We start from the raw sequence: 25,274 nt of genomic DNA, 5'->3' as shown, positions 1-25,274 counted from the left end.
CAATAGGAAGGACATTGGCTCTTTACAGACATCATGTCTAACCTGGTTTTGTTCCCCTAGTGAATCAAGGGTTTGCGTCTTCCACTAGAGCTGTTTAACTTCATTACTGCCCCTTTGACCTTCAGCACTCACACAAGAAAGGAAAAAACTCCCTTCACCCTGGCACTGTAACTTGTCATAAGCTCCTTCTGCGTTGCAGAGCATACTCCCCTCCTCCTGCCTTTTAGCACCACGGGAACTGCTGACTCCACACCACGCTATTCATTTACCTTCCCTCCATGAACACCTTCACAGTCCCACTCTGTGAGGGTAGGATTCAGCTAACCCAGCCCTGTGCCTCTCTCTCCTCTCACGTCCTTCCTGTGCTGCTCTTAGCCTATCAGCTCAAGACTGATAATTGGCTCTTTAGCTCCCCTAGCCCCTCCCCCACACCTGATTAGATAATTAACCTCAATTACCCCCATCAGCTTTCTCCAACTCCCCTGACAATTGCCCGCACTTTGTCACACCCTGCCTCTTCTTCAGCTATCCCTCAATGCCAAAAGGATGTCTGCCAAAGGGGTTCATTGGTGGGTTTTAGGTGGCTGAGGAGCCCAATTCACGCCCTTCAGATTTTCCCACAGACGTGACAGGTGTGATCTTGGAGGAGACGGTTGTTGGCTGGCCTGCTGTGCTCTTTCTTTCCTCCTTTGTCACTTCTCTGTCTCATGAGCACGCCTGCTCTCCTCAGCGTGAGCTGGGTATGGTGTGGTGCCGCTGTGTTCTGTTCCCTGCCGAGGCCTCCCCGTTAGTTGGGTTGATACCTCCTTTTTCGAGGTGTACTTCCAGTACGTCTTTGAAGTGCTTCTGCTCCCCTCCGCGAGCCCTTCTTCCCTGACTTAACTGAGAGAAGACTCCTTGCTTCAGGAGGCAAGTGTCAGGCATACGTAGACAGCGGCTGACCCAGCAGAGTTGGTGTTTCATGACCTGCCCGTCTATACTGCTGATGTTGGCTGCAGAGAGAACACTGATGTGAGTGTGTCGGTCTTCCCAGCTGAACCTGAGACTCCTCTGAGACGCCGCTTGAGATGTCGCCTGTAGGTTACCCAGGTCTCACACCCATAGAGAAGGGTGGGGATGACAATTGCCTTGTAAACCAAGGTCTTGGTGCCTGTTTGTAAATCCCTATCATTGAAGACTCGTTTGAGTGTCTTCCAAAGGATGTGCTGGCACAGCGGATCCTGTATTTCATTTCTGTGTCAATGCTGTTTGGGAGAGGTGGCTGCCAAGATATGGAAAATGATCCGCATTTTCCAGGCGTTCTCCATTGCTGGTGATTTGTGGAGTACGAAGAGTAGTTTGTGCAGGTGAGGGCTGGTAAAGTACCTTGGTTTTCCTGATGTTGAGAGAGACACCCAGGCTATGCTAGGCATCTGCAAAAAGATTTAGAGCACTTTGCAGGTCGTGCTCTGTGTGTGCAAGGATGATGCGATCATCTGTATACTGAAGGTCAGTGATGCCAATTCTCGTGATCTTAGATGTTGTTTGGAGATGTCGGAGATTGGGGAGTTCACCATCCATACGATACTCAAACCCGATTCCATCAGGATGGCAGTCGCGGATGAGGATCAGGAGCACGGCAAGGTAAATGGAGAAGAGTGTCGGAGCAATGACACAGCCCTGCTTGACACCAGTGCCAATGATGAATGGTTCAGTCTCTGAGCCGTTGCACAGCATGGTGGCCGTCATCCCATCATGGAGCAGTCTGATGATGGAAATGAATTTCTGTGGACAGCCAAACCTACACAGCACCTTCCATAGGGCATCATGATGGATCGAGTCAAAGGCCTTGGTTAGGTCAGTGAATGCCAGGAGCAGTCCCTTGTGTTGCTCTCTGCACTTCTCCTTAATCTGTCGGCACCACTCATCAGCACCAAGACTGGTTTGACGAGAACAACGAGGAAATCCTAGCATTCTGTAACACCCTGCCAAAGTACAGGCTAACACACACCCATTGCCCGATATGCTGTGCCGTAGGTGCTGGAACTAGGGGTGCTGGAGATGCTGCCACAAGCTGCCCTGGCTTGAAATGGTTTCCATCATATACAGGGTTTATAGTTTGGTTCAATGGCTCTCAGCACCCCCACTATACACATTGTTCCAGCACCCCTGTGCAGCGGAGACTTGTACAGTGTCTGTGATCAGGTGCAGAGCCCAGGCAGCAGGTTTAAACCAAACAAAAGGAAGTATTTCTTCACACAACACACAGTCAACCTGTGGAACTCTTTGCCAGCAGATGTTGTGAAGGCCAAGACTAAAACAGGGTTCAAAAAAGAACTAGATAAGTTCATGGAGGATACGATCATCAATGGCTATTACCCAGGATAGGCAGGGATGGTGTCCCTAGCCTCTGTTTGCCAGAAGCTGGGAATGGGCGACAGATCACTTGATGATTCCCTGTTCTGTTCATTCCCCCGGGGCACCTGGCATTGGCCACTGTCGGAAGACAGGATACTGGGCTAGATGGACCCAGGATGGCCATTCTTATGTTCTTATCTCACATAACTGGCAGAGAAAGGGTTAAAAATCTCCCTTCCCACAAAGCAGAGAATTTTCCTCAATTGCCTGAGTTCACTGCAGCGATTGCCAGCGAACCCAGCCACGAGAGGAACGCGTCTGAGCTCAGTTTAGGCCAACTGGGACATTAGGGAAGGGGAAGCGGGAACCCCAGAAGAGGGTGAGCATTTAGAAGTCACTGCGTGAAATCCTGGATCCTCTTATGTCAATGGCAAAACTCCCATTGACTTCAGTGGGGCCCGGATTTCACCCACGGCCTCTGCAGTGGACTGAGATGAGACCTAGACTCCACTGCTGGCCTCCAGCTGGGGGAATCCTTTTGCCCTTGTTTTAATCAGGAGCAGCTCTCTGCACTTGATGTATTCTCTCACTCTCCTGCCCTTGGCCCATGCCAGCACCTGGTTATATTTTAGACACACAGCAGAAGGAACAATCAGAAGGAAACTTCCCTGATGGGCCCACGAGCTGAGTCTGCAGCGTTTGACAGGTGCAACGATTGCTAACAATTACACTTCTTACTTCCTCACGTTTAGTCAGCTCCTTGTAGGGTATATTGGCCGGCTTCCTTCTGCCATGCTGCCACCTCTCCCAGAACTTGGTGAACAGGTACTTCTCCATAGCATTCGGGATCTCCTGAGGATTAACCAAGCCCTGGATATCCTCAGATGGGAGAGCGTCAATGTACCTAGAGAGGGAGAAGGTTTGACATTGCGTTATAAGACTTTGTTTCCTCCTGCATCAGCTGAACACACTAGCACCAATCCTGCATCACTAATGCCCCAGCACAACCCAGGGAGTGCTGCTCCTTCATCCCACAGTTTGCATTTTGGACACAATCTGTGTGGCAGACAAGATTCTAGGTTAAGTTGTTTTATAGCGATGGAGTAATAATGACATTGGTCTCATGGTGCATCTGGGCCATAAGTGCCTTGATCAAGCACCTCTTCATGTAATATCAGTTTGATATCAGGTGGATCCTCTACAGTTTGATACCTAGTGGGTCCTCTACACTTGGTGGGAAGGGATGGCTGATCTACCGTAGATGTTAGGGATGGAGGACACATATTGGGTGATCCAGTCCACCACCCTGCCAGTGCAGGATTATACATCCTTCCTATCTCTTATGATTTCATCCAGTCCAGTGTATATCCTGATATATCAATGCTATATAATAATATTACCTAGCTCTTATATCGCACTTTACAAAGGAGGTCAGATGGGGAAACTGAGGCACGGTGCGGCAAAATGACTTGTCCAAGATCACCCAGCTGCAGACTCGAGAACAGAACCCATGTCTCCTGAGTCCCAGGCCAGGGCGCTATCCACTAGGCCATGCTGTCTCTCTTATACATGCTGCATACTCCCATATGCAGCATGGAATAACATTTAAATACTGGTTCACTTCCAGTCTGTGCAAAGAGCCCGGTCCGGCTTCCTGGCACCTGAGACTGCTGAGATGCAGTCAGACCCTCCGTAGCATGACATGGCTCACGTTACCTTATGCAGCCAACCACTTCTGTTCTGAAGGCTTCTTCGTATTCTCTCAGCTCTTCCCGCAGGTCCCTATCAGAGAGGGAGAGAGGAAAATCTCACCCTACCGTGAACCCTGGGGAGGATTTCTCAATAGGTTCAGCCTGGCTGGCAGTTGCATGGCGAAGGGCCATGCTCGCATCTGACCAGCATATTCAGCTGACACCACCCTGGGTGCTATCCTGTGACTCACCCAGGAGTTTGCATATCCAGGGCAGTATGTGGGGATTTAACATGTCGCGAGTCACATGGGGGAGTCCCCACCGACGACCCAAGACAAAAAGTGCCCATGCACTTACTGTACAATAAATACAGGCACATGCCCCTGTTCCTCCAGGGTTCTAGCCATGCGGAATTGCTCCTACCGCTTCGTGTCCATTAACAATGTCAGCAAACATCCCCATCACTGCACAGCATTAACAGTGGCAAAATTCCCCCACATCTCCAGGAGCCTGGCCATGGAGCTGAGCGTTATAGATGACCCCTTGCCGTGTATAAATCGCATTCCCCATGGTCAGAGGGGCTTAAATTGACCTATAGTCCCTCCGGGATGCAGGGGAGAGAGAGAGAGCGTGTAGGATGGGATATGTCCACCTAATCCCGGTGGACAATCCTTCTCAGCAGTCCACTGTTGTGCCAATAAATTCACAAGGTCTGTGCCAAAACCGCAGTGGAAGAAAACTCCTCCTTTCCAGCCCCAAACTCGGTGATCATTTTAAATCTACATGCATAAGAAATAGCTGCTGCAGCCACATAAGCCCTTACCAGGGGTGACGGATTCTTTCTGAAAGCGGGGGGCCATGAGACCCTGTCCCCTCCATGGCCCCACCCCTGCCCCTTCTCTTCCCCCCGAGGCCCTGCCCCCCAGCCAAGCCAGAAGCTGGATCTGGGCCAGGGAGCCCAGGCCCCTCCACCTGCCAGCGGGGGGGCAGTGAAAGAGAGGCAAGAGCAGCCCCGGCCCTTGTCCCTGCACCCGTGACCCTTGCCCAGGTCCACAGCTGTCCATGCAGCTGTTACCCCAACACGGCTCTGGCTTCCAGCCTGGGGGTGGGGCCTTGGGGGGCCAAAAAGCTGCAGCCGGGCCATGGTAACAGCTGCCCAGGCCGCTGTGAGGAGCCACAGACCGTCCATGTGCCCTGGGAGGAGGGCCCGGGGGGCAGGGACACAGGCCAGGGACTGCTCTCGGGCTCCCCCGCCCCAGGCAGATGGAGGGTCCACGGCTCCCCATAGCTGCCCATGCTGGGCTCCAGCTTCCGGCTTGGCCGGGGGATGGGGCCCTGGGGTGGGGGAAGAGGAGGGGCAGAGGGCCGGGCAAAAAGTGGGAGGGCCATGGCCCCTTGGCCTCCCTGTTCCGGCACCCCCAGCCCTTACACTACCTAAACAAGCAGAAAGACCGCACACTCCTTACAGTATTCTGTTATGCAAGTGATGTACGACGCCCTCCGTGCTCTCTGTCTTATGCTGCAGTTCCTCCAGGAAGATCCTCCTGGCTGATTTTTTCAGATCCTCTTTGGTCTGACCTGAGTCCATCAAACCAGCCACTAGAGACCAGCTGAACAAAGACAAGGCTGAGCAGCGAGGTGGGTCCCTAAGAAGCACATCGTCCAGGAGCTCCACGGAAGTGGCCTGTTTGATTGCAGCGACGTAGCAGCTATCCCGGGCCAGCGGGTTGCCCTTGTAAAGTCATGGTGGGGGAATAAAGCACAAGTAATTACTGACCCAGTGGTTCTCTGGAGCAACAACCCTGACAGCAGCTACACTGGCACAGGTATGGCGAGGCAGCTATGCCACTGTAGCATGGGAGCGTCGACACTTTGTACATGGATGGAAGGGGTTTTTCTTCCTAATAGCCCCCAGGCTGCAGCACTAGAACCCGCAGACCAGCACAAGGGTGGGTGAATGGACTGGCTTAGTACCCAGCACACCCTGGGGTGGCCCTCTACCAAGTTTGCAAGTTTGGTAGCCCAGCGTGAACTGGTGACTCCCAGGTTTATATATAGATCTGTAACCAGAACGAGAATTGGCCAGGTTTCGTTCCACGGCCCCTTTATTCCAACCTCCTCATCCTGCGGACATTAGTATGTAAACGTATCTGGGAATTAGAGGCAGCCCTTGGCCAGCTGGTAAAGCAATCTGAATCTGATCTGAATGCCCTGCCTCGTTAGTACTTTATAGTAGGCCCCAAACTCACCTGGAGTTTGAGATGTCTCAGCCTGTGGAGTCCTCCAAGCACATGCAGGACCTGCTGCGGGGAGCCAATCTCATTGCTGTCAGCACCCAGTATGTTGAGAGCCAGCGAGGAAGAGAGAGGCAGCAAGCTGGAAATCCAGTTCTTGTGGACATAGAGTTCACAGAGCTGGGGCAAATTCTGAATGCCTTCCAGAGACTTCAGCTACAGGGGGAGCAGGAGGAGGAGGAGGAAACAATGAGAAAGCAGGACATGAGACAAGCTAGGGATCCTAGCTAAGACTTAAAAAGAAAAGGAGTACTTGTGGCACCTTAGAGACTAACCAATTTATTTGAGCATGAGCTCTGATGCATCTGATGAAGTGAGCTGTAGCTCACGAAAGCTCATGCTCAAATAAATTGGTTAGTCTCTAAGGTGCCACAAGTACTCCTTTTCTTTTTGCAAATACAGACTAACACGGCTGTTACTCTGAAACCTAGCTAAGATTTAGTGGCCTGACAGCTGCACAGGGGGGAGCCAGACACAGGAGGGATGCGCTCACTGAGAATCATAGAATCATAGAATATCAGGGTTGGAAGGGACCCCAGAAGGTCATCTAGTCCAACCCCCTGCTCAAAGCAGGACCAATTCCCAGTTAAATCATCCCAGCCAGGGCTTTGTCAAGCCTGACCTTAAAAACCTCTAAGGAAGGAGATTCTACCACCTCCCTAGGTAACGCATTCCAGTGTTTCACCACCCTCTTAGTGAAAAAGTTTTTCCTAATATCCAATCTAAACCGCCCCCACTGCAACTTGAGACCATTACTCCTCGTTCTGTCATCTGCTACCATTGAGAACAGTCTAGAGCCATCCTCTTTGGAACCCCCTTTCAGGTAGTTGAAAGCAGCTATCAAATCCCCCTCATTCTTCTCTTCTGCAGGCTAAACAATCCCAGCTCCCTCAGCCTCTCCTCATAACTCATGTGTTCCAGTCCCCTAATCATTTTTGTTGCCCTTCGCTGGACTCTCTCCAATTTATCCACATCCTTCTTGAAGTGTGGGGCCCAAAACTGGACACAGTACTCCAGATGAGGCCTCACCAATGTCGAATAGAGGGGAACGATCACGTCCCTCGATCTGCTCGCTATGCCCCTACTTATACATCCCAAAATGCCATTGGCCTTCTTGGCAACAAGGGCACACTGCTGACTCATAGCCAGCTTCTCGTCCACTGTCACCCCTAGGTCCTTTTCCGCAGAACTGCTGCCTAGCCATTCGGTCCCTAGTCTGTAGCTGTGCATTGGGTTCTTCCGTCCTAAGTGCAGGACCCTGCACTTATCCTTGGCCCTGAGGGGTCAAGGCGTGACGTGGTATGTGAAGGTGACCGTTTCGGAGGCTGCATGCTGAGATTTCAGGACGGGAAGGTGAGGGATGGATATCAGCTATTGACTCTGTTGCTATTACCACAGAGTCTCGTATTGGCTACCGAAAACCAGCACTGGAGCCTATCAAACTAAGCAGAGCTGGACCTGGAGCAGGCCAAGGAGAACTCAGGTCTGACAGGCACTGACAATAGTGATTCTTCCCTTGGAGTCACTACTGAGAGAGTGACACAGCACGATGCCAGAGTGGGTGGTGGAGGCCTATACTTCCTATGGGGAGGGCTGACCTCACTACTCATCTGCTCCCAATGGTGCCACAAACTATACCTCTAGAGCAGGGGTCTCCAACCTTTTTATGCCCAAGATCGCTTTTTGAATTTAAGGGCAACCCAGGATCTACCCCACCCCTTCCCCAAAGTCCCACCCTGCTCACTCCATTCACCCCTCCCCCCGTCACTCACTTTCACCGGGCTGGCGTAGGGGTTGGGGTTCGGGAGGGAGTGCAGGCTCTGGGCTGGGACCGAGGGGTTCACAATGTGGGAGGAGGCTCTGGGCTGAGCCTGGGGGGGGGTTGGGGTGCAGGAGGGGGTTCAGGGTGCAGGAGAGGGTATAGGGTACTTGCTCCTGAAGGAGGCTCGGGGGGGGGGGGTTGGAGTGAGGCCTCCTGCTGGGCAGCATTTACCTCCAGCGGCTCCCGGTCGGTGGCTGCCACTAAGGCAGGCTCCCTGCCTACCTTGGCCCCACACTGCTCCTGGAAAGGGCCAAGATGCCCCTTTGGCCCTGGCAGAGAGAGCACGTGGCTCTGCACACTGCCCCTCTCTGCAAGCACCGCCCCCACAGCTCCCACTGGCCACAGCTCCCCATTCCCGGCCAATGGGAGCTGCGGGAACGGTGCTTACAGGCAAGAGCAGCATGCAGAGGGAGACCCCTGCCTGCTCCCGGGACTGTGGGGCCATGCTGTTCGCTTCTGGAAGTGGCATGGGGCTGGGGCAGGCAGGGAGCCTGTCTTAGCAGCAACCCTGCTGCGCAGTCAGAGATCGCGATCGACTGGGAGATCCTCCAGGATCTCCCAGTCAATCACAATCAACCGGTTGGTGACCACTGCCCCAGTCTTTTCTTCATCGCTTGGTCAGCGGTGGAACCAGAGGTGGAATTCCTACCTGAGCTCTCCTCTTGGTTGGACAGAGGTTGAGGGAAGGAAGAGCCCAGTTACAGGCAGGGGAGTAAACGGGGTGGCTTACACACATCTTACCTCATACCAAGTCCCACAGAACATAGTGGCTGCCCTGCTGCTGTCTTTTAGAGACTTAAAATCTATTCCTGACAACTTATGGTTGTTGAAGCTCCCAAGTCATTCTTTTCAAGACAAGATGTGTTAAACCCAGTGTCTTGACTAAAATTCCAGCTCAGGTAGAGGATCCCTAGGATTACCTTGAGTACGTAACCCATCTCTTCTGCCCATAAGCACATCACGGTGCCCTGTCACCGGTGCAGCGTGGAAAATACCTTGTTGGAACCCAAGTGAAGCCGCGTCAGGTTGCTCAGGAGTGGCATGTCCCCCAAGGCTCTCACTGGATTTTGAGACACATTCAGCACAGACAGGTGTATGCAGTTTTCTAAACTTCTTAGGTCACTGAGTGCATTATGACTGAGGTTTAATACAAAGAGGTTGGGAAGAACTTCAACCCCTCTGATGCTGGAACCAAAGACAAAACAGTTGGGAGGGGTATTAGTAATAGGTAGAGCTCCTGAATAATACAGGTCAGTGATGGACGTAACTAACCAAACTCTGGAAACCAATATTACTGGAACTTTTAGGGTTGAGGGACATCTGAACTCAGGTGCAGGATTTGCAAATGGCCTTTATAAAAGGTTCAACCAAAACCGCAGATCCGAGTATCTGAGAGACAATCAGCTTAATTGCCGCTTAAGTCCACCTCTAGTACATAAAGGTTTTGTGGCTTCCCTTCCAGCCACTATCCTACGGAACACTCAAAAGACAACAAGCAATATTTGGGGAGGATACATGAAGTTTCATGAAGAATCCTCTCTATCTGATGCCTGGGTGCTGCAGTGAGTTAGTATACTAGTCCTTCACCTGAGAGCAGTTCAAATCCAGCCTCAGATCATAAGCAAAGACAAATTTGATAGTTACCACTCATGGTCATTTGTCCACATTGTAGAGCCCTCATGTCTAATGTTTTAGGAACGAGCAGCTCTCTCTGCTCAGAAATGGCTGCACTCATCTGGTTTGGAGTGAGATACCCGAACATGCCTTTGTGGCGAAGACTAACACTGGAATACCAGAGTGGTAAATTTCGAGAGCGAGGTATTTTGACAGAGGTATGTGGTGCCGATCACAACTGAAATTTCAGAGGGATGCAGGCTACATATGAAGGTGCACCGGCTGAACCAGGAGAGAAGAAACCGGCCAACATTTTGCCAGAACTAACAGTCCCTCGCTTTCAGGGCTCTAATAATAATAAAAAAATGCCTCCCCTCCTTTTTATGACAAGAACATTTTCATGAGAGCCCATCAATCACTTACACTATGTCATACTCACATGCCTAACACATTGAGGGATGCATCCAAAAGTCAGAGAGATTCTCAAAAGGGAAAAGTGCTTCAGGCTGCAGTTCTTCCAGCTCATTTAAAGAGATGTCAAGTTTAACGATCCTAAGGAATGAGAGAGGGAGTAAAAAAATCAAACTATTTCCAATCCCCCCTCCCACCACCACCACCACCCCAAAAAAAAAAAAATGTCTGGAGTTTTTAGCTTCTGATGTAATCACCATGTTTGACAAGCAGCAACACTCAGAGAGAGTTTCAACGCTAGAACTGCCCGGTTAGAGAAGCTGTATATTGGAAACCACCCAAAATAATACTCTTTAGAAAAATGAGAGCTTAAAAAGTGACATGAATGAGAGAGCCAGACCCTCAGCCAATATAAATTGAGGTAGCACCATGTATCTCATGTTCGTTAATGGAGTTAAACGTCAGCTTACACCAGCTAGGGATCTGGTGCGTAGTGTGCTAGAAAACATCTGCTTGTGCACCTTTGGGGGAAAAAAAAATCAAATGTTTGAGGCAGTTGGTATCTCTGCCGGTTGTTCAAACGCGTGACTGGGAAATGCATGGGATCAAGGGAAGACATGCAAGGACTGGAATCTGTGGAGGGAGAAGTTGCAAGATTTTTAGAAAATAATAATGGAAACCACTGAAAAATACACAGAAGAGGTGGGAGAAGGAATACTCTGTGGAGCTGGAATATGACAATACATGCAGAGCCAAAGAACACAAAAGAGAAAGAAGGGGGAGAATATCATCTCTGGCTAGCTCATCTAAAAATATATCACTGGTTTTAAAAAAAATAACTAATGGGGGTGTCATTAAGAAAAATCTCCCAGCAGATGTCATTCCAGTCACAGAAGCCCCAATGCTTGGGATATTTCCAGCTAGGCTGGAGAAAGAGTGATTCTCCAGGTGTGGAGCACCTGTGGTCTGGAGAACTCATCTTAGTGATAATCCTCAGAATGAAAGACACGGAGATGCAAGGGATTGGGGATTATGGCGTTGGCAGCAGGATAGTTCCACAAAGGGATTTGTCTTTCAGCCCACAGACTGAAAACATTTGAGAACAGACTAGATCATGTATTGCAGGCAGGACTTCTGGCTGGATGCACCAACAAGTCTTTGCTATTGATAATATCTCTTTGGAAAGTACATGGCTAAAAATTCTTCACAAGTGTTTGCAGTATGCACCCCTTTGGAAAGCTTGTAATTGTGTTCCCCTGCTTCCTGTGCAAATACTGTGGGTTGTTCTTGTGCACTGAGATTCTAGAAAGATCCAGCGTAGGCCAGCAAATAGGACACTGAATTGGCATGCAGGAGACCTAGATCTTTTTCCCAGCTTCGCCACTGACCCGCTGGGTGACCTTGGGCGAATCTTTCCCCCTTGCTGCATCTTAGTTTTCCTCTCTGTAAAGTGGGGTTAACAATATTTACTAGCCTTTGTAAAGAGTTTTAAAATTTATGGATGAAAAATGCTATCGGGGGCCCAGGCCTCACTAGGATGTAGGGTTGTCCTGGTTTTCCTAGCATGTCCCACAGTGTAGCATCTAAGCACTATTTCTGAGCAAAGAACTATTGCTGCTTTTGCCATGAAAGAACCCAGCGATGAACCCAGAAGATAACGCACATCCCTTCCCAACACGTCGATTATGCAAGGTCTTAAATCTCTTCTTTACCTTTCAGGAAACTCAGTCACTGGGAACGATTGTCTGGAAAAGAAAAAGTAGTCAGGTCTGATCGTCAGGGTGGCCTGATGTTGGAAGGGCTCTTTATTTTATCTACTGATATGCTAATTTTAATGTACTGAGCCTGCCTTTAGTGGGATCAACCAGCAGCCTTGGAATAGACAGGACTAGACCAGAGGGGAGGCAGGCAAAGGAGCCAGGTGAGCTACCTGGACAGTCGCACCAAGTAAGTGAAGGTCCTGGGACTGATATCGGATAGTGGATAGAGGTCTTGGGGGTTCTTTAAAGGGTTAATCCTGGGTGCCTCCACCCTCTGTCACTGGCATGAGGACCCCATCGACCTCACTCCTTAATCGTCATGCCTAAGACTCCCCCTCCTATATTGAGCACCCCAGACCCTCTTAGTCAGTGGCAAGTGGGACTGAGGCTAGGAATGGTGCCCAGCGCGCCTGCTTGCCAGCATGGTGTATACCCTCATGGTGTATGCCCCTCATAAGCTAAGAGGGGCATATACCATGAATACAGTGGATGGTATCATAGATGGTCATAATAAACCTGACGTAGCCTACGTCACCTAGAGGGAAGGAGGGGTGCTCTGAAATGTAGAGGGAGAAAACCCTGGGAGGGTACAAAAGCTGGGGGTGGGGAGAAGTGACAAAGCCCCTCTCACGGCCGTCTTGGCCCCATGCCCAATAGCCAGCAATAGCGTGGCTGGGAAGCCGCAGGCCCTTCTTTCTCCAAGCAACCCCACGGTTTCCTCCTGCCTGAAAATGGGCAGGGTGAAAGCTGGGACAAGGTCCCACCTCCCTTCTATCAGGGCTGGCCAGGAGCAACGGGAGGATCAAGCTGTGCCCTCTACAAGGAGGAAGTAACGATCACACTGGTGAATGCCACCCAAGACCCCTGGGGGAACTGAATCAGCAGCAGTTTAGTGGCCTACTATCCAGCCTGTGGGCACCTCCACACCCACGCCCGAGCTCACCAAGAACTGACTCCCTCCTCAGAGCTTCCACAATCGAATTTAAATAGGTTTTTCTCGTGGTCAGTTATTTCCCCTTTTCAGACTGGGCTGGATGGGTTTCTCTTTTCTTTTGTTGTTAGAGTCGCCCTCTTACCTGGGGTTCACTGATCCAAATCAGTCGTTTGAGCCGGGACATCTTCATATCAAGACAGTAGTGAGGCCCAGGTCCTTTCACATTCCAGATGAAAGGGAGCGGGTCGATTGCCACGACCCGATCCTCAACAAACTGCTGGTTCATCTTCTCACCCGTCTTTGAGAACGCCTTGAGAACGTAGAGCCACAGGCAGACACAGGTTAGAGAGAAGCGTGGCTCTCTGGTTTTGGATCTCCCCACTGGAACAGCTACTATGAAAAGACTCCACAGCACTGCAGTGGTGACCCTGTAGTCATCAACAGTATGTCAGACTGTTTTGCTTGCAGGGACGTTGCCACCTGAAGAGGAGCAGAGAGGGGCAGAGCTGGTTGGGAGAGGCAATGTAGTATGTTTCTCAGCCACTAGATGTCTCTCTGTGGCATATATAGGTCCAGATAGGTTGCAGATCCTGGACAACAAAGGCAAGACAAGCCAGAGCACAAGCTCTGTGGAAGCCTATTTGTTAGAGTCTGCAGTTATGGTGATTTTGTGTAACAACTGCCTCCTGTTTACAAATGACGGTGATTCGATATATGCTGACGCAAGGGGGAAGGAAAACAGGAAGGAGGTGGCTGCTAACATGTGGGAACCAGGATGCTGGGAAACTAGGTTGGTGAATTGATTGTGAGCTGCCATTTATGTAGCTGAGATGCTATAAAGCTTATAGCTTGCTGCAAACTGCACCATTATACGTCTATGGTATCTTCATGACAGCAGAGTTCGCCGCCTCAGAGCTGATTACATTGAGTGTGGTCTATTGGCGGAGCTGCTGTTCTGGGCCAAGGTGTTCAAAGCACCGCAGGCCGGCAGAGGTACTCTGGAAAACGAGACCCACACGCAGCTAAGCAGCGAGTTATTGACTTTATTGAAGGTTAGTGACACACCCGCAACAAGGACTCCAGCGTTGCTGTCACGGAGGCAGAGAACCCAGCACACTGGAGCTTTGCCTGGGACGGAGTCCAATGAAGCGGTAAACAGCGAGCCATAAGAAGCACTACGCAGAAACAGCTCATGAATATATAATTAGGTACTTTCCTAAAGGGGCTTTCCGCTACCTGGCAAAGGGCCATGCAGGGCAGACAGAACCGGCGTAAAGCTGGTTATAGCTGGTTTTCCATGTCTACAGTGACCGGGCGGCCTCGAGAAAGTGGAAGTTCCCTAGCTAGGCCGTAACAAAGTCTTCCGCAGTCCCTTACAGGTGCCTTTGGGATATCTGCACAGTATCTGTGTGATGACTGCCAACTTGACTGATGCACCAGGGACTAAATTGGGAACTTCCAGAGCTAAAACTACAAGCTGCTACACTCGGATCCCTTGTGGATCAGGCACAAAGGGGGAACCTATTACACATCAGTGGGTTACAGCTGTCACGCCATGCCTGGCACAATCAGCCTTTCACTAGCATGTGCCAGCTGCATATCGACAATGAGAGGTGAAAGTATCTGAAACTGATTTTTTTTCCATGTAAATTAAGAAAATGGTCCCATTCCCAGAGAAAATAGCCACCTTTTAAAAAAGGTTTTCCTCAAAAATGCATCCGTTTCCCAATGAAAAGCAGCCTATTCCCAAATACAAATGGGCACGCTCCCATCAAAAGGCAGCTTTGGGCATTCAGATTTAAAATAGGTACATGTTCGCAATTCAAAATTTTGCAGCTCTTTGGAATGCTAAAATAACAACTATTTTGTCACTTTTTGCAAAACCCAAAGGGCTCAAAACTGTCTCCTGAAATGAAACCTCAAGATTTTTTCCTGCAAAAATGTGTAGACAGCATCACACCAGTTTTGCGCGTCTTCACCAGACTTATTACGTCTTCACCAGACCCGCTGTAAATCGATCTAAGCTACGACGACTAAAGGGCCTGGCTACACTTGTGAATTACAGTGCAATAAAGGAGCCCCGGGTACACTAGCTCACTACCCATCCACACTGGCAAGGCACGTAGAGCGCTCTGACTCCGCGGCTACAGCGCTGCTGGTACTCCTCCTCGGCGAGTGGAATAACGTTTGCTGCGCCCCCGCTGCAGCGCCTCAGCGCCAGTGTGGAGGTGTTGCATTACTGCGCTCTGATCAGCCTTCGGAAACGTCCCATAATCCCCTTCAGTCAAGTGGCCACTCTTGTCATTGTTTTGAACTCGCTGTAGGAATGTGGATATGCCCATTGAAAGCTCTGTTTCTGACATCCGGCATGCTTATCTGCTCTGAGACAAAGCAACCATTACTGTGGAATGCTCGGTGTGAGAGAGAGAGGTGGGGGTCTGCTGCTGTCTGAACTTACAAGACAGCATGCTGACATGCTCTCAGCCCCCCCCAAACCCACTCTCTCTCCCCCCACATACACACAACACACTCCCTGTCACACTCCACCCCCCCCCCATTTGAAAAGCACGTTGCAGCCACTTGCATGCTGGGATAGTTGCCCATAATGCACTGCTCCCAATGCCGCTGCAAGTGCCACAAATGGGGCCACACCAGTGCCCTTGCAGCTGTCAGTGTGGACAGACTGCAGCGCTTTCCCTACTGCGCTCTCCGAAGGCTGGATTCACTCAAAGCGCTGTACATCTGCAAGTGTAGCCATGCCCTAAGTTACGTAACTTACGTAGCTTAGATTGACTTACCTCATTAGTGTAGACCAGGCCTGTGTGTTGGAAATAATGTTAAAGCCCATAATTAAAAGGAGAGAAGCAAAATTCATTTTACTACGTAAGCCCATTGTTCTTAAGCACTAACACATGGGAGACCTCACCAATGTGGCTCTTAGGCACAGCTAAAGAAAGGATTTTTGAAGTATGCAGTAAATCAACACAAAACCCCTGTCACCAGCAGTTCAAGTTTGCAACCTTGCTCAGAAGTGTATTTCAGAAGGAGAGTTCTAATTGCCTGAGGGCTCTAGTCAACCCGTGAAGGGCTGTACAGTCACGTTAGAAGGGAGCTATAGGCCTGTTACAGGCAGGAAAAGGCCTCCTACTTTTAATGAGCTGAAAGCAAGCAAACTGCAGACAGCTGCAGTGGCACAGGAGCCAGCAAACAGAGCTGTAAACAGGGGAAAGAAGGACTTGTGGCACCACAAGTCCTCCTTTTCTTTTTGCGAATACAGACTAACATGGCTGTTACTCTGAAACCTGTAAACAGGGGAGTTTCAGTGGGAGTTCTGTTGGAGGAGAAGGGGTCCTATAAAGGTAGCCAGCCAGGCAGGCAGCGGCAAAGACAGCTGCATCAAGTAGTTGCTGAACCGACTAGAGGGGATGCCATTTTAGATTTGGGTTTGGTGAGTAGTGAGGACCTCGTAGAAGAAATGGTTGTAGGGGACAATCTTGGTTCAAGTGATCATGAGCTAATTCAGTTCAAACTGAACGGAAGGACAAACAAAAATAAATCTGCGACTAGGGTGTTTGATTTCAAAAGGGCTGACTTTTAAAAATTAAGGAAACTAGTTAGGGAAGTGGATTGGACTGAAGAACGTATGGATCTAAAGGCAGAGGAGGCCTGGGATTACTTCAAGTCAAAGCTGCAGAAGCCTGCATCCCAAGAAAGGGGAAAAAATTCATCGGCAGGAGTTGTAGACCCAGCTAGATGAGCAAGCATCTCAGAGAGGTGATTAAGAAAAAGCAGAAAGCAACAGGGAGTGGAAGATGGGAGGGATCAGCAAGGAAAGCTACCTTATTGAGGTCAGAACATGTAGGGATAAAGTGAGACAGGCTAAAAGTCAAGTAGAGTTGGACCTTGCAAAGGGAATTAAAACCAATAGTAAAAGGTTCTATAGCCATATAAATAAGAAGAAAACAAAGAAAGAAGAAGTGGGACCACTAAACACTGAGGATGGAGTGGAGGTCAAGGATAATCTAGGCATGGCCCAATATCTAAACAAATACTTTGCCTCAGACTTTAATAAGGCTATTGAGGAGCTTAGGGATAATGGTAGGATGACAAATAGGAATGAGGATATGGAGGTAGATATTACCATTTCTGAGGTTGAAGTGAAACTTGAACATCTTAATGGGACTAAATCGGGGCCCCAGATAATCTTCATCCAAGAATATTAAAGGAATTGGCACATGAAATTGCAAGCCCATTAGCAAGAATTTTTAATGAATCTGTAAACTCAGGGGTTGTACCATATGATTGGAGAATTGCTAACATAGTTCCTATTTTTAAGAAAGGAAAAAAAAGTGATCCGGGTAACTACAGGCCTGTTAGTTTAACATCTGTAGTATGCAAGGTCTGGGAAAAAATTTTGAAGGAAAAAGTAGTTAAGGACATTGAGGTCAATGGTAAATGGGACAAAATACAACATGGTTTTACAAAAGGTAGATCATGCCAAACCAACCTAATCTCCTTCTTTGAGAAAGTAACAGATTTTTTAGACAAAGGAAACGCAGTGGATCTAATTTACCTAGATTTCAGTAAGGCGTTTGATACGGTGCCACACAGAGAATTATTAGTTAAATTGGAAAAGATGGGGATCAATATGAAAATTGAAAGGTGGACAAGGAATTGGTTAACAGGGAGATTACAGCAGGTCATACTGAAAGGTGAACTGTCTGGCTGGATGGAGGTTACCAGTGGAGTTCCTCAGGGATCGGTTTTGGGACCAATCTTATTTACTCTTTTTATTACTGACCTCAGCACAAAAAGTGGGAGTGTGCTAATAAAGTTTGCGGATCATACAAAGCTGGGAGGTATTGCCAATTTAGAGAGAGACCGGGATATCATACAGGAAGATCTGGATGACCTTGTAAACTGGAGTAATAGTAATAGGATGAAATTTAATAGTGAGAAGTGTAAGGTCATGCTTTTAGGGATTAATAACAAAACATTTTAGTTATAAGCTGGGGATGCATCAATTAGAAGTAACGGAGGAGGAGGATGACCTTGGAGTATTGGTTGATCACAGGATGACTATGAGCGGCCAATGTGATATGGCCATGAAAAAAGCTAATGCGATCTTGGGATGCATCAGGAGAGGTATTTCCAGGAGAGATAAGGAGGTGTTAGTACCGTTATACAAGGCACTGGTGAGACCTCACCTGGAATACTGTGTGCAGTTCTGGTCTCCCATGTTTAAGAAGGATGAGTTCAAACTGGAACAAGTACAGAGAAGGGCTCCTAGGATGATCCGAGGAATGGAAAACTTGTCTTATGAAAGGAGACTCAAGGAGCTTGGCTTGTTTAGCCTAACCAAAAGAAGGTTGAGGGGAGATATGATTGCTGTCTATAAATATATCAGAGGGATAAATACCGGAGAGGGAGAGGAATTATTTAAGCTCATAACAATGTGGACACAAGAACAAATGGATATAAACTGGTCATCGGGAAGTTTAGACTTGAAATTAGATGAAGGTTTCTAACCATCAGAGGAGTGAAGTTTTGGAATAGCCTTCCAAGGGAAGCAGTGGGGGCAAAAGACCTATCTGGCTATAAGATTAAACTCGATAAGTTTATGGAGGAGATGGTATGATGGGATAATATGATTTTGGCAATTAATTGATCTTTAAATATTCATGGTAAATATGCCCAGTGGCCTGTGATGGGATGTTAGATGGGGTGGGATCTGAGTTGCTACAGAGAATTCTTTCCTGGGTATCTGGCTGGTGAATCTTGCCCACATGCTCAGGGTTCAGCTGATCGCCATATTTGGGGTCAGGAAGGAATTTTCCTCCAGGGCAGATTGGAAGAGGCCCTGGAGGGTTTTCGCTTTCCTCTGTAGCATGGGGCCTGGGTCACTTGCTGGAGGACTCTCTGCTCCTTGAAGTCTTTAAACCACGATTTGAGGACTCCAATAGCTCAGACATAGGTGAGCGATTTATCGCAGGAGTGGGTGGGTGAGATTCTGTGGCCTGCATTATGCAGGAGGTCAGATTAGATTATCATAATGGCCCCTTCTGACCTTAATATCTATGAAAAATGCCTTTTATCTCAAAGATCTCTGCAGAAAGTTAGAATAATGCAGTTCCTTCGACCTAGCACCCTCTGCACTTTCAAACCCCGAATGACTTCATTAAGCCAACCTCATTTTCTAATGTACACCCAACCTCAGATTCAATACTTCGATTGTACCCTCATTGTGGCGGGGACCATAGTTTTGTTCTATGCTTGTACAACATCTAGCACAATGGGGTTCTGGCCCATGGCTGGGGTCCCTGAGCATGACCATAAGACAAATAATAACTAATAGACTTTAAATCCATTTAGTTCTACAGGCAAGGCCTCAGATCAGAATCTAAGATCTCTCATTGTCAAATATTTTCATAGCACTTTTGTGAGTCTGAGAACGGCCTCAGAATACTATCTATTTAAAAAACTGAGAATAAACCACCATTCTGAGTTCTAGGTCTCAGTGAATCTTGTACACACTTGTAATGGGCTTAGAAGGATCCAATTATTTTTTAAAATCAGTAAATGTCAATAAACGTCAATTTCACTGCAAACACAGAAACCCACAAAAAATATTTCCATAGACAACAATCAAAATGTACAGAAGGGCAAAGTAAGAAAAATGCTGCTTGCGAAATCATTAGTGTTTGATTTAAGGATATATATTTTGTATATCTGAGAGGGGACCTCGACAGTTTGCATTTTAGCAGTTATAAAGCTTTAACTTTTTGAATCTCAGCATCTACTGTCATTAAATAATTGTCTGATCCCCTATAATTTTCCATAACTGTGAAAATTTAAATTGATAAAAAATAGGGGGGGAAATGCTTAAGACCCATAATTTTGCACAACTGAAAATTTAAATGGCTAAAAATCTTTTAAAATGCTTAAAATAAACATTGATGTTATCCATTAAAATCCTCAAAAAAATAAAGTCAAATTCTGCGAAGTCTAGCTATTAAAATTGCCCCAAATTATCCATGAAGGCAGAGCACATGTTAGTGACCACAACAAAGTAACACCAGTCCTGCTGCAGTGAAGGTCATGGGAGATTTGCCTCTGCCTTCAGTGGGTGCAGGATCAGACCAAAAGGGAAAGAAGGATTAAAACAAAATCATGGGAGGCAAAATGAGGTTTAAACAAATCTTAGGATGATGATCTTTTTAAATGAAATGTCAGTATTGGTGAAAAGTGCCAGACTGACTGTCCGGGAACAGAAACCTTCATAGGTAGAAGTCAGGCAAAGATAACGCAAGCTTCGTTCACAGTGTCCAGAGATTGACCCTTTCGATCCTTACTGCAAACAGAGGAGTGACTCTAGCATGGGTAGATATAGCCGAGCTAGCTTCGATCTAGCTAGCTTGAGTAACGATATCAAGGAAGACACAGCAGCTTGGGCAGCAGTAGAGGCGAGCTGCCTCGGCACAACCCAGGTACATCTACATTGCTTTTTAAAATGCATGGTTAGCAAATCTCAGAGCTCAGGCTCACAACAGCTACACAGATATCGTGGCTCGGGCTGGAGCTCAGACTCCGGAGCCTGAGGAGTGCAGGTCAGCTTCACTGCTGTTGTTACTTGAGCTAGCTAGATCAAAGCTAGCTCAGGTACATCTACACATGCTGCAGCCACACCCCAATTGCAGTGTAGACACGTCTCTAGTCTCTTTCTTTAGACTGCTCAGAAGGATAGAGTCCATTTGCTTGGGTAGATTTTGTGATGACGTGAACACCTGTTTGCTGGGAACTGGACTAAGGACCATAACTCTGTTTATATAGGCCACTGCTCTGAGCTGTCAGATGATAATGATTTTTGGCTGCAGCTGATCAACAAAGAGGTAAAGGGCTCCATTTCTCTTCATTATTCTCCTGAGCCAGGCAGTTCCCCAACCTCTCCCTCCCCGCAAAAGAACTTCTCCTTGTAACTGAAATGTTGGAAGGGGCTTTGGAAGTGCTTGCCAGCCAGATGAGGGTAACCTTCCATGGGTGCCAAGCAATAAGAAAATGGTCAGATGTTTTATGAGCCGAGACTTTATTTTTATTGTTAAGCTGGAGCGGTTCAAAAGAAGCAATTTGTTCTGCGGTGACGCACTCAGGAAGTGAGGGGCAGCAGATTTATCGCGGGAGAGAAAACTTTGAAGCGAGGAGGAAGTGACTAGAAAGAGAACAAGAATAACTGAACACAAGTCTGCAAGAGGTTATTAATGACAGGAAGAGAGATCAATCATTCTGACCTGTACAGCAGTTGAGGAATTGCAGGTACAAAGTCCTGGACACACTAAAACGCTCCAGTGAGCGAGACTATTTTTCTTTGTTCGCTGCTATTGAACTGTGTTGCTTTTTAATAATATATAAACGCATAACAGAGGGCCTGACCCAAAGCTAAATGAAATCAATGGGATCCTTTATATCAACTTCAATAGGTTTTTGGATCAGGCCCTGTGATCCTACGAATGCCTTTTTGCCAACCTAACACACTGTTGTCAGAATCTTTAGCCAAACAGTATCTTGTAAAGTACCACTTAAAAACTGGTGAACCGCTGGTCACAACTGTCATTGCGTGATGTATGCACGGCTTGTGTGTAAAGAGTTAGGTATGTGTGCTGGAAATATGTTCTTAAAAGATGAGTTGTGGAGGCAGTTGATAAACAAGACCGCCCTAGACAAAGGAATGTGGATTTACCCATCTGCCTGAATCAAGCTAACAAGCAAAGGACAACAGAAGTACATTTGCATCTCAAGTCACCAAAGTGATCAAGCCAATTGAAAAAGCGAATTGAGCAGTGGATGATGGAGGAGCTTGGCGCTTGCAACCCAAAGAACCAGCAGCCAGGGAGAGGAACTCTGTCTGGGTTTACTTTTCAAAGAATACATTTCCAAGGTTTTCTGGACTATAAAAGGAAAGAAAGGAGGGATTTCTTTGTTATCCATCACTTAGGGGACAAAGGGAACAGAACCCTCTGATTCTGTGAATGGTGGGTCCCCCTGCCCAAGGGACTGGAGTTGCTGGTAGCTTGATGTAAGTGAGAAAGCTGCTTAGGCAAAGCTTGTAGCTTCCTAAAGTTACGTTCTAGTCATTAAGAAGTGTGCTATTTTTGTTTTGTTTGTAATGAGACATGTCTCTTTTTCTCTTGCTGAGTACCACTTAAATCTCTGTTCTTGATTAATTAACTGTATGCTAAGTTTTACAATAAACCCTCTCGGTGCTGTGTATTAAAGTGAAGTGTGGGTCCTCAGCTGAGCCAACAAGCTGATGTGTGCAGTCTCTTTGGAGGTAGCGGACCTGGTCATTTCTGAGCGTGTCCAGTGAAAGGGACGTCTCTGGGGAACTCGGGAACGGGGGTTCACTGAATGTTACCTGCAAGGCAAGGTTTAGACTGGCAGACTCTCAAGGAGTTTGCTGGTGAGGCGGGAGCTGACGCACAGTTTGAGCTCCAGCAAAACTCTCTTTTGCTAAGGCAGAGTGGTAACAGTGGCTTATGGTTCTGGGCTCCCTGAGGAAAGCGTCACAGGCTCGCACACTTTAAACAGTGCCTTTCAGCCTGAGGATCCTGTGACAAGATGGCCGATGTTCATATGGTGGGTCCTGCGCTTTTCGGGGGGGGGGGCGCTAAGATGCCACTCTTTGCCCCTGCTCTTGGGGGCCGAAGGCCCCGCTAGTGGCCCGGGAAGGTGGTAGAAGAGGGAAGCAGGGGAGGGGTCTGGGTTTGCTCCTCATTCTGAGGAGCAGCCCCTCTCAACCCCTGCAGGTTTCTTACCCTCTTCCCCCTTGGGTGGGGTTACCCTCGGTCCTTAGACGCTAGGGGAGGGAGTCTCCCTGCCCTGCAGGGCAGGGTCTCCCTTACTTCGGTTCTCTGGTCTTTCAGTTCTCACAACACACCTCCAAGCTCCAGTCCTAGTCCTCATCCAGCAGGGCATTTTATTAGGTTTCTGACAGGGCTTTAATTGACTGCAGGTGCTCCAGTTAACCTGTAGCAACCCTCCCTAGTCTACAGGGAACCACATCTTAATTAGCCTTGGGCTTATATATTTCCCCTCGACCAGTCTACCACTGCTTCCTTGCCCTCCTGTATCACAGTCCCCAAAGTGCTTTACAAACGGATAACAAAAACTACACATGAAGGGGTAACTTTACTCACCACTGAAATGCAGCCACCTCTGGGGCATACACAGCAGATATTTAAAAGCGCACAGGCAGCAACCTACCTAGCATCTTAGGGGGCAGGAAGTGAGGAATCCTCGACCCAGGTCAGAGTCACCCCTCTCTTTACACCCCTCCACCAGCTCCCTCTTCTCTATTGTATCAAACAGAAGCTACTTGTCTTCACTTTCAAGGCCTGCACCACCAGTCTTCAGGAAGTATCACAAATGTCAATTCCCGCTCATGTGAAGCGGAACCCGCTGCACCAGATCCTGAACTGCAATGCAGACGGGGGGCGTGTGCCCAGTGGCAAGCCATGGCAGAATCCTGGGTGAAAAGAATCACTTTAACGGGAGAGCTTCATGACCTGCTAGTGAAGGGAGATAACACAAGGGATAAGCCTATGGGCCTGGCTATATACAGAGTTACAAATGCGGAAGTAGAAACTGGAGTTTCCTTAAAGGTATCTGCTTTTAATTCCCAGCCTCCCAGGTGACTCCTTGTACCAGATACAGCACTTAGAGAAACAATTGCCAGGGAAGTAGCTTTAAAAAAAAAAAAATTAAATTAAATTAAAAGTCAGAGGAGGCCCAAGTAAAAGCTATTTGCAGGTAACCTGTGGCTCAGATGAGACCACTTCCTGAGTGGCTCCCAGGCCAGGTGAAATTTACAGGCAATGAGGAGGAATTGCCCGAGCAGCGGGAAGCCACAGCAAGGAAGACTAGAAATTGCTGATGCAGCAGGGCCACCATCAGCAAGTTTTAGAATGGTCCATGCAAAGAGCTGCCCAGAAGCCCGTTACTCCGTGTCTGGAGACGGCTGGAAAACCACAGCGGTGCTGGACTCAGGGTCTGAAAAAAGTCTGATCCCTGCAAAGCACCCAGCACCAAAGAGGAGGAAAAATTGTATTGCAGGAATTAAATTGGCAACTATTAGTCATCAAACACAGCTGACAACAGGAGAAATTCAGCTGGTATATTGGGAGGAGACTTCATCTGAAGGCATTTTCACGATTTCAGGGTAACTGCGTCTGTATTCATCTCTCCGTGGTCCAATCCAGGAGATCCCAGTGATGTCTCAGGTATCCAGCCAGCCCCTGTCTCTGGGCAGGGACCTTTGTCCCACACTTTTCTGACCAGGAGTTTTAAGGTTGCACATCTCCCTGCCTTACACTCCCTGCTTATCCCACACCAGTCAGTATCATCACAGCCATCCACACGGCTCTTTCTAAGCAAGCACATTTATTCTTAAGGCAAAAGCATTACAGAGAAAACATAAAAAACAACCCACACATTTAAACACATACAAAACATACCAGGCGTCGCCCATCGGTCTTATGGAGCCCTAGCAAGGGTTGGGGCTCACCTTGGACAGAAGGTCCTGTCCATTTGCTGTCCTCCAGAAAGAAGGCACTGAGACAGTTCAAGCTCATCCTTTTATAGCAAAACCCTTCCTTTGTATCCTAGTCCTGAAAAACCCGCCTGATCCAGTCGATGCCAACCACTGCAGGGGCCGGAACTTCTTTGGAGTCCTTTACAGTCTCGGGGGTAGCCACCCCCTACTGTCTTTAGTTCTTGTAGGAGCTGTGGTAAGCCACTCCCATGGAGTAGAACTCAATCATACATAAACCGTTCCAAAATGTAATGCCAGGGTCCCCAAAGATACTGCATGGGATTGCCATTTCTGTCACAGGCATCACAAGAACATCTGGGGGGCTAACAGAGCTAATTTGTCCCTGGACAGTACTCAGACAAGGAGAAAATTAGTGTTAGCTGCATTTCAGTAGCCACAGACATAATACGAGACAGTTCCTGCCCCCAAAGAATTTGCAGTCTACATAGACAAGAGAGAGAAAGGGAAAGGCAGGGGGAAACTGCAGCACAGAGAGGCGAGGTGACTGGTTCAGTGTCACACAATAGGTGAGTCCCAATGCCAGGAATAGAATACAGGCTTCTCATGTCCCAGTCAAGTGCCCTACTGTCATGGGGTGGTCCACTGAGGGTCCTTTCAGGCCACAATCCAGGTCACAATCATTTCAGGTCTTCTTCACTACCACCACACTTTATTATATTTACAGCCAGTAGCCAGCTTCCCCACTTGCTTCTGGGGACAGGTACAATAGCAGCAGCCTGTTCTGCCTTCCTTCAGGCTCCCAGCTCTCCTCCAAACACTTCCTTCTTGTTTGCTCATCTAGTCCCAGTTGCTGGGGATACTTCCAC

The sequence above is a fragment of the Lepidochelys olivacea genome (genome assembly GCF_965140295.1).
Source record: "Lepidochelys olivacea isolate rLepOli2 genome assembly, chromosome: 1".
Classification (NCBI taxonomy): Eukaryota; Metazoa; Chordata; order Testudines; family Cheloniidae; genus Lepidochelys; species Lepidochelys olivacea.
This window is presented reverse-complemented; position numbering follows the sequence as displayed.